The sequence below is a fragment of the Dermochelys coriacea genome, chromosome 10, assembly GCF_009764565.3.
Source record: "Dermochelys coriacea isolate rDerCor1 chromosome 10, rDerCor1.pri.v4, whole genome shotgun sequence".
Taxonomy (NCBI): domain Eukaryota; kingdom Metazoa; phylum Chordata; order Testudines; family Dermochelyidae; genus Dermochelys; species Dermochelys coriacea.
The window spans coordinates 67,190,512-67,199,465 of record NC_050077.1 but is presented as its reverse complement, the minus strand read 5'-3'; the positions used below and the strand labels follow the sequence as shown (position 1 = coordinate 67,199,465).

At 38.9% G+C, this 8,954-nt stretch overlaps 1 protein-coding gene across 2 annotated transcripts in view; it reads right to left on the bottom strand.

The window, feature by feature from the left end:
- PDE8A (phosphodiesterase 8A) overlaps window positions 1-8,954 on the bottom strand; it is a 192,534-nt gene that overhangs the window by 134,065 nt on the left and 49,515 nt on the right. The window lies entirely within an intron of this gene.

The following is an 8,954-nucleotide window of genomic DNA, read 5'->3' as shown; positions in this document are numbered from 1 at the left end:
TTAGACCCATATATCACAATGTATATATTTTATATCATTAATTACAGTTACATTCATACAACTCCACTACAGTCTTCAGATGGGTGGAACCATAGGAATCTAGGTGTAGTAGGGCAGTTACCCTACTCCTGTGAAAGGTTAGGCTGATTGGGGAAACAGCCACAGCTGGCCCTATAAAAGGGCTGTGAGCCAGAAGCTGAGTCAGTCTCTCTCTAGTAGGGGAGAGAGAAGGACCTAGCTGCCTGGGAGCAGGGTACCAGGGGTAGAGAAGTGCTGAGGAAAGGCAAGAGGAGCTGTGGACCTCCACCCTGGGAACTCCCCAGGCTGCAGGACTTGTTCAAGGCCTAAAGAGAGGTACTGGGCTGCAGGGAAAGGCAGCAGGTCCAAAACCCCCCTTGCTAGTGATGAGTGGTTTACAGACTGCAATCTGCCCCAGTGAGCAGGGACTAGATGATGACTGGCAGTAGCTACTGAGGTGAAGTGGGGACAGAGGGTTGGCGGTTCCTTTGGGAGGGGAGACCCAGATTTTGTGGGGTCACTGCCAGGGGGCAGCACCCCAAGGTAAAGGGGCACCAGATGATCTGGCATCGGATGATTCGATGAAGTGAGCTGTAGCTCACGAAAGCTTATGCTCAAATAAATTTGTTAGTCTCTAAGGTGCTACAAGTCCTCCTTTTCTTTTTGCGAATACAGACTAACACGGCTGCTACTCTGAAACCTGTCATTAAAAGAGAGGTGCATTTAGATTGAGACACAGCATTAGAATGAGCAAGAGCAGTTTATGTAGGTGAGGAGATCTTACCTTAGTGATATTACAATTCATGAAAAATATGTAAATATATCAATTTATCATGTGCATACAAAACCATTTCATGATTATATTAGATAATTATACACCCAATCTCTCATACAACAAATACAAATGATATAAGCTCTGAAAATTGCATGAAACAAGGCACTGCTTTTTTGCCAAATCAGTTGGTAAACTGACTCAACAAGTCTTATCTCACTCTTATCAGACCACCTGTCTTTGCCCCTTGAATGTAAGGCTTAAAAGAGGAAATGAGCACTTAACTGATCGTGCTTCTTCAAAGAGAAGATTTGCTTCAGTTACCTTTGCGTTTTTTTAATAAGATTGTTTAGTCAAAACTTGGCATCAATTCATGGTGTGCATGATGTCAGAGCTTCCAGGTTTTCAAAACACAAAGGCCAGGCCCTCAGTAGTTTGAGCCAGAACCAGTGAGACTGTTCCTGGCTGGCATATAATTTGGGGAAAACATTTACCCTCATTAGTTTGTCTGGGAAGAGAGAGAGTTAATGGAACGAGTTAAGTAACTGCTTTTACAATGAAAGAAAGAACTCACAGTGGTCGTGGCCGTTTAAAATGTACAGCAACCAAGATAATGTACAGCAACCAAGTGCTCTGTAATTAGATATATTTTCCCACATTTATGTTCCATCCAAAATACTCTTTTCTTACTGTTTTTTCCCCTCTACATTCTGATTGCTGTGACATCTTGTGAGGACTGTTTGCAGGCAATTCTTTGCTATTCCCCCAAAACTAAAGTGATGAGGAGCAGAGTAGACTGCAAATACACTAGCATTTTAAACATGAATAGGGTGTCTTTGAAGTGGCCTTTGGGCACAGACGCTCCATAATTTATCATTATATCGTTGGACTGAAGAGACCAGCGAGACACTGTACTATGTGGTAATGCAGCTTGTTTGGCTTTTGTTTGTTTAAAGAGTATTTCAAATATTTTTATTGGTATTTTCTATTCATCTCTAGCTCTTAGATTGTTTTTATTACCTTGTCTGTGTGTTCAGCATACTCTTTTTTTGACAATCAGAACATCTATCAAGAACAGCGTAAATAAAATTCCAACAGAACTGGCAAGATTTTCTAACTTAAAACAATTTTCTGACAAAGCTGCTTCTACCACCACATGCTAATCTCCAGCTACAACTTTAAAAAAAAAAAAGTTATGAGCCTAGACTCTATTATTTTTGAGTCCATATCTATGATCTTGTGATTGATTGCCTAAAAACACACTATTCAAGCATTTTAGACCTTTAATCAAAATATGGTTCTTCCAAGTTCTCCCTTAAGGGCCAGCCTGTTCCCATTTAAATCAATGGCAAAACTCCCACTCATTTATGAGGCCAGGATTATAACATGAAATAAGCAGTATTGACATTACCTTGTTGCAGAATGTAGAAGATATGCCAATGCTGGTGTTTGGGTGGGAAAAGATGACAATAAATCCCACCGCCCTCCCCGAATGGGCTCATATTGTATGATTTAAAAGTAACGTTTTCTTCCTCTTTTCCCATACCCATCCTATCCCCACTCCCTTCTTTCCCCAGAATTAGTGAGAACTTGGTGAATGGAACAGCACCTATAGTCTCCCTTTTGTAATCTGGTGAAGATGAAACATAACTCTGGTGCATCATCCTGTCTTCCAAAGCTATGGCACAAAATGAACAAAAAGACATTTTCTCACTTATAAATTAACTATTCCAGGCAGTCAGTCCTAGCACCATTGCGGGTTTAATCCCTCTGGAAGAGATCTCAAAAGCAGAAAAAATTCAAACATTGAGTGGCACCCTCCACATGTTTTCTTCCCATTCAAGAAAGAAAAAAGTGTGAAGTAGAGCTCAGAGAAAATCAGTTTGTAGGAAGCAACACTTCCCTTTTGCTCCTATCAGTACATCAATCAGGGTGTTATGGTCCTGCATGAGTACAGCATGAGTACAGCGGGCAGGAGAAAACAAAACAAGATTCACAGACTACGGAATGAAAGAGGAAACAGTTCCTGCAACAGACACAGGAGTGACCTATCAGGATGCTGAGTGCCTCTCTAAGAGGTGCTAGAGATGAGGTTGCTTGGCACACCGCAGGAGGCATTCAGCACTCCGCAGGATCCAGCACTTAAAGAGAAGAGATTTCTCAGACTCAAAATATATTTGACCTTAGGATTCTCTTCCGAAAGTCCAGAACAAATGAAGTAATCATATATAAATTCTTCTGCCTCATGAATGTCTCTCTTGAACTCTGCACTGGTGCTAGGTGGCCTATCTATCCAGAGCAAACATTTATCCTTCCTTAACCTAAAATGTTGATTACAGATCAGACAAAGACTCCTAGTACAAAACCTGGAGCATTTCAGGCACTGACATTTTACAACTCCTCGTTGAGTAAGAAGTGCTGTACTTGTGAAAGTCTCTAATTTTCTTGGAATAGAACGCAAATGGCCATTTTGATTAGGAATAATACACTCTCTAATTATCTGGTTTAATTCTCAGTGAGGGACTATGATGTCCAGATTATAATGGAATTTAGAGTTCACATTCGCATGAATTTAGTGCCTATTTCTGTCAAAATGCATTCCACATTTAGAAGTGATTAGCATAATGTACCAACTTGGAAATTAATTATTTCAATGATCACAGGCTGCATTGGAAGGGGGGAAAGGTTGCAACAGCATTCAGATAGCACCAATGGCTTGTATTAATGTAGTTAGAAAGAACCCTAAGAAACATAACAATGTGTACGAAGCTCAGAACAACACAGCAGCATTGCTTCCAAAGTGTTACAGGTTGTTGGCTCCACCATGCTTTTCAGTCTCTACTCCCTGGCATTCCATTCTGGCAGCGTTTTCCCCACATTTACCTAATCCTGCAATAATTCCAAAACAAACAACTTGGAGGCCTTTTGTCTTTTAAAATGTCCAAACGTCTCAATTTTTAAGACAGGCACCCTAGACTTGCCCTTTTTCCTTTCCCAAAGCTTGGGGCAAACTCTGCACTTAGTGTAAAAGCCTATCCTTAAGAAATACAGTTAAGTTTACCCACACACAACCTGGGCATTAGTCTTATTATGTTTTTATACCAGTATCCTAGTCTGGGAAGGGAGGGAGAAGATATTGTTCGTAAAAAAGAAAAAATCCATCTAGCAGTAGAACTTATTCTGAAATACTCTCAGATACATGGGCCAAAAAATTCCTCCCTGGTTTAACTCCACTGGAGCAATATCCAGTAACCTAGAAAGCAGTATCAATTAACCTAGGGATTAAGGGTCTGATCCATAAACCATCGAAGTGAATAGAAATACTCCCATTTACTTCAGCAGGTTATAGATCAGGCAATAAATAAGAGAGAAATTAGATGGGCTAAAATAGATCTCAAATAGCTAAAAGTGTAAAAACAAACAAGAGATTCCCCAAATCATCATAAAGGCACATTGGGGAGAAAAAATAAATTATTCATATGCCTTACCAATGGTCTAAAATAACTGTATTGATTCAAAAAATACAGATAGCAGATACTGGCAGATAGCTCAGTGAAGACCTCTGCTCGATGTGCAGCTGCCTCCAAAAAAAGTTAAAAAAAAGAAAAAGAAAAAGTGTTAGGCTGAATAAAAATGGAATGACAAGTAATATGTGGACTGTTATGCATTTATTTAAGTCAATGGTTTGGCCATCACCTGGAATAGTAAATGCAATACTTGTCACCTCATCTAAAAAAAAAAATGTGGGGGAGGGAGGGTTCAAAGAAGGGCAATGAGAATGATCAAGGGCCTGGAAAAAACTCCCATATGACAAGAGATTGAAAAGTTTGGCATTGTTCACCTTAGACAGGTGATTAATATGAGGGGATATGATAAAAGCATATCAAATCATGCATGGTCTATAGAGAAAGACGACTTGAGAAATTCTGTTCTCCTTGTCTCATAACAAAAGAACAAGGGCAATGAAATTAAAAACTAATAAAAGGAAATACTTGTGCAGACACTGTGTGATTAGACTGTAGAACTCATTGCCACATGAAGCTGCTGAAGCCAAAAACAACCTGCTCCAAGAAGGGATTCAAATGACTATCAAGAATATCCAGGGGTATAATTAATGATGGATTTTATGGAAGGCATATTAAACCTCATGCTTCAGAGCATAATACAATCTTTAACTATTAAATGTAAGAATAAAACCTAATGTGGGGGGCAGATTATTCCATATCTTCCTATTGCATGGTTCTTACAACCTCCCTCTGCAGCTTTTGGTGCTGGTCACTGTCAGGATACTGGACTAGATGGACCTTGGGTCTGACCCAGTATGGCAACTCCTATATTCCCATGTAGAATATAGAGTTTATGTCAAGATACTTTCTCCTGATCATCAATGCTTCATTACCACAGAACTCCTAAATCTCTTTCATTTTGTATAACATGTAATGAGAGATTTAGTAAACTGCAGGGAACATAAAATCAGAGAGCTTTGCAGTTAAATAAGTTAGCACCGACCATGCAAACACTTAGTAGGTGCTTAACTTTAAGCACACGATTAACTACAAAGGACTGCACGTGTGCTGCACAAATTAAGCACCTATTAAGTGTTTGCAGGCTCAGAGCATTCACCTGTAATAACAGGAATGCAAAATTGTTCTCCCTTGTACAAGCCCGGTTTGGGGGGTATTTTGCACAGCTGAGCAAAATATGTCTTCATTTTTCATTTTTACCAAGCAGCATGTGCTTGGGTTAACATATGTTAAGTAGAGTTGTTCAAAAATACTGTAATAAAAGGTAGGTATAACCTTACAGGTGCCAGAAAAAGAAATAGTCAAAACCACGCAGATGTACAGTATAGAAAAAGGTTTAAACCTGATGTCAGTCAGCAATGGATTTTTATTTAGGTTAGTGACAACCATGTCAATATTAACTTACGGGCACAGAGCCTGTAAACACCCACTCTTGTGCTTAGCTTTTGTAGGATTAAGACCTTAGATACTGTAAGCAACTGAAGTGGAATCCCTCAAGGAAAACAAAAGTATTTCATTTAGAAACTTATGTCAAGGAAATTCCAACACTGAGGTCCACAAAAGAGGATCTCACAGGGCAACCAACCCACTCCATCACCACTTTATTAACTAGTCATTTGTACTGTGGCAATGGCTATGGACTTCAACCATAGCCCAAACGCTATTGTGCTAGGCACTGACGAAACAGACAGTCTTTCCCCTGAGAAGCTTACAATCTAATCTTTATTTAGTCAAAATATTCAGCCCAAAGACACTTGCTTTAACATTCCGGGCAACACATTACTTATTTGTATCTCCTACTAGGAGGATAGTGCTACCATGGAAATCATGAGCTCCTGGATTCTGATTTAGAAAAACAAAAAATTAAATGCTGCCTCCACCGACTGTAACTACAATAAAAACCTTCCTAAAAAAAAATCTCACCAAAAATTGTGCACATACTGCAGCCTGGCAAAATCCTAATATCCCACTCGCCTTGGGCGAGTTACTTTTTTGACATGAAAGGAAATCATCGTTAGGTTTTTTTCACCATTATCAATCACCACGGTAAAGAGCAGAAGTGTAGAATTTTTGCTCAGACCATACATTTTTATGAGACTTTTGAAGGCTGATACATCACTTCATTGTAATTCTTCTCAAGACAATTCACATTAATCAGTGATGCTTCATTTGGGCAGTTTATGATGTGATTAGAACCCTGCAATGTAATTGCATTTTTATTCTGTACTTGATTTGATTTTACTGAATCTGTTTCATTCCATCCACCTCTTAAACAAATTCATTACTCCTACCCGGAAATATTTCTTGAACTTTTTTCCAACTGCTCTTATTAGATAACTCAGTTCTTCAACTTAGAATAACTTTCAGCCTTGGCAAAACAGAACAATTTATCTCTGAATCAAGGAATCTGTTTTACTATTATTCCACTCAAGCAGATTTAGAAGAATTAAAATAAATATTATCCATGTTTATAGGCATGTTTCCTAAGGTCTCAATTCATCTCAAAATGAATCTCCATAGCTGCCAACATGGAGGAAAGGGGCTGACCATGGCAAATCTTCAGAGAGAATGAGAGTGATCTGTAGCATTCAAAGGAAACAGGTTCTGAGGTCTCCTCCCTGACCAAAAGCCAGGAACACTATTTCTAGAAACAGACAAATCCCCATCTACTTATGTATGTTTTAGAAGTCACAGTCTATAAAATATTAGTATATAATATTTATATATAATATAAATATAATATAATTAGTATATAATATTTACACTCTCTCTCTCTCTCACACACACACACACACACACACACACACACAGATTTTCCCTTACCTTCCTTTTTCTCTTACCAGTCCTCACTTTTCCTACAGTAGCCTGATTTTTTTTAAAAATCATTCTTGTCCAGTGTCCTGATTTACCCACTTTGACACTAATCTTTTCATTTTTCTTCTCTTTAGAGCACTTTCTGGCTTTCCTTCAAGGCATTTTGCCTTTTTTGCCGTTTATATCCACAACATTTCCCCCTCCCTCCTCCTTTCCTGTGTCTGTCCCAGGCTCTCTTCCCTCCATTTCTATCCACCACTTTATCTGGTAAACCCAAGTAACTTTCAAATGCAAGTGATAAGGGAATTTTGGCAAGCGTTTTGTTGACAGAATGAATTTGAGGGGGTCACTATCCAAATGTGAGCAAGTTGACAGTCTGATGGATTAGGGCTTCTGGGCTTCTACAATTGGACAGTTTTCCCTACATAAATCAGCCTCCTATGGCACTAAGATCTGCAGCCTTCCAGGGCTTCAACAGCCTGAAAGACCTCAAATATTTTCTGGTGGATAGAGCCCTCAGCAAGGGCTCTATTCACCTGAAATCTGATGCTGTGGGCTTCCACAATCCAGCGTCTGAGCAGACTACTCTTGATAAATGCCTGTTTATCGTAGCTGCAAAAGTCAGCTCCGCTTTTCCAACCTCCCTCTCCCTAGAGATTAAGGTGGTAAAGGTCAAAAGTAAAAAAAGACTGGCCTTTGAAACTTTTTTATTTTTTTTTTAAGTGTTAGGGACTAATCTGTGTGAAAATATCCCATCCCCAGCTACACTAAATCAAAATAATTTAGTCTGAAACGCTGACACAATCCTGTCAATTACTTAATAACTATACAAGTATGGCAACTATCAGAAAAAAGCAACCCGTTTTTAAATAGAAAGAATGAAAAATACAGATGTGATAATTCGACCCCTGGATCCAGATCAGACAAACACTCACAATAATGCAAGTGATTTTTATAGTTTAAAATCTTTCATTAATTATATTTTAATTTTCAGAACTATTATGGTAGTCAGCATAAAGGGATTTTTAGTCTTTAGAGTAGCAGCCATGTTAGTCTGTATTCGCAAAAAGAAAAGGAGTATTTGTGGCACCTTAGAGATTAACAAATTTATTTGAGCATAAGCTTTCGTGAGCTACAGCTCACACAGCTGTAGCTCACAAAAGCTTATGCTCAAATAAATTTGTTAGTCTCTAAGGTGCCACAAGTACTCCTTTTCTTTTTTAGTCTTTAGAGAACGTGTTCGTCTTTTCAACTGAGTACTCAGACATCATTCCCATTAAACTGAAACAACCATTGTCAACATTCCCCCCCCCCGCTCGCCAGCAGTTTTTGCATTCACCTTTAAAGAAATACAACAGTCCTATCCTGTGCCATCACAACTGGCACCCTTGCTCGACATCTCCTCAGAGAGGTCAGGTATGGAATGAGAAAGGAAGTGGAACTATTTTCTGGTCTTTAGAGATTAGTCACTCCAGAACAGAACTGAGGAACACTGATGGGCAGTAGAAGGGAAGCTTGCCTTGCTGCCAGCGTAATGTCAATTCTGTGCATAAGAGGAGGACTTCAGTCTCCTTTACCATCTAACTCACATCTTTCATTAACACCACATTTAAAAAAAAATAAAAAGTTCTTGTGGACTTTCTTTGCTCTCAATTCTTTCCCAAAACTCTGATAATAAAAATATTGTATTCATAGATAAGAGGCAAATTAATAGTTTGTTAAAAAGTAAGGGTGAATTTAAGAACTGTAATAAATGCCATATTATGATGCTCTCGCTCTCTTCTCCCCTCCCCTTTCATTAAGTTGCATCACTTCAGATTTTCTAG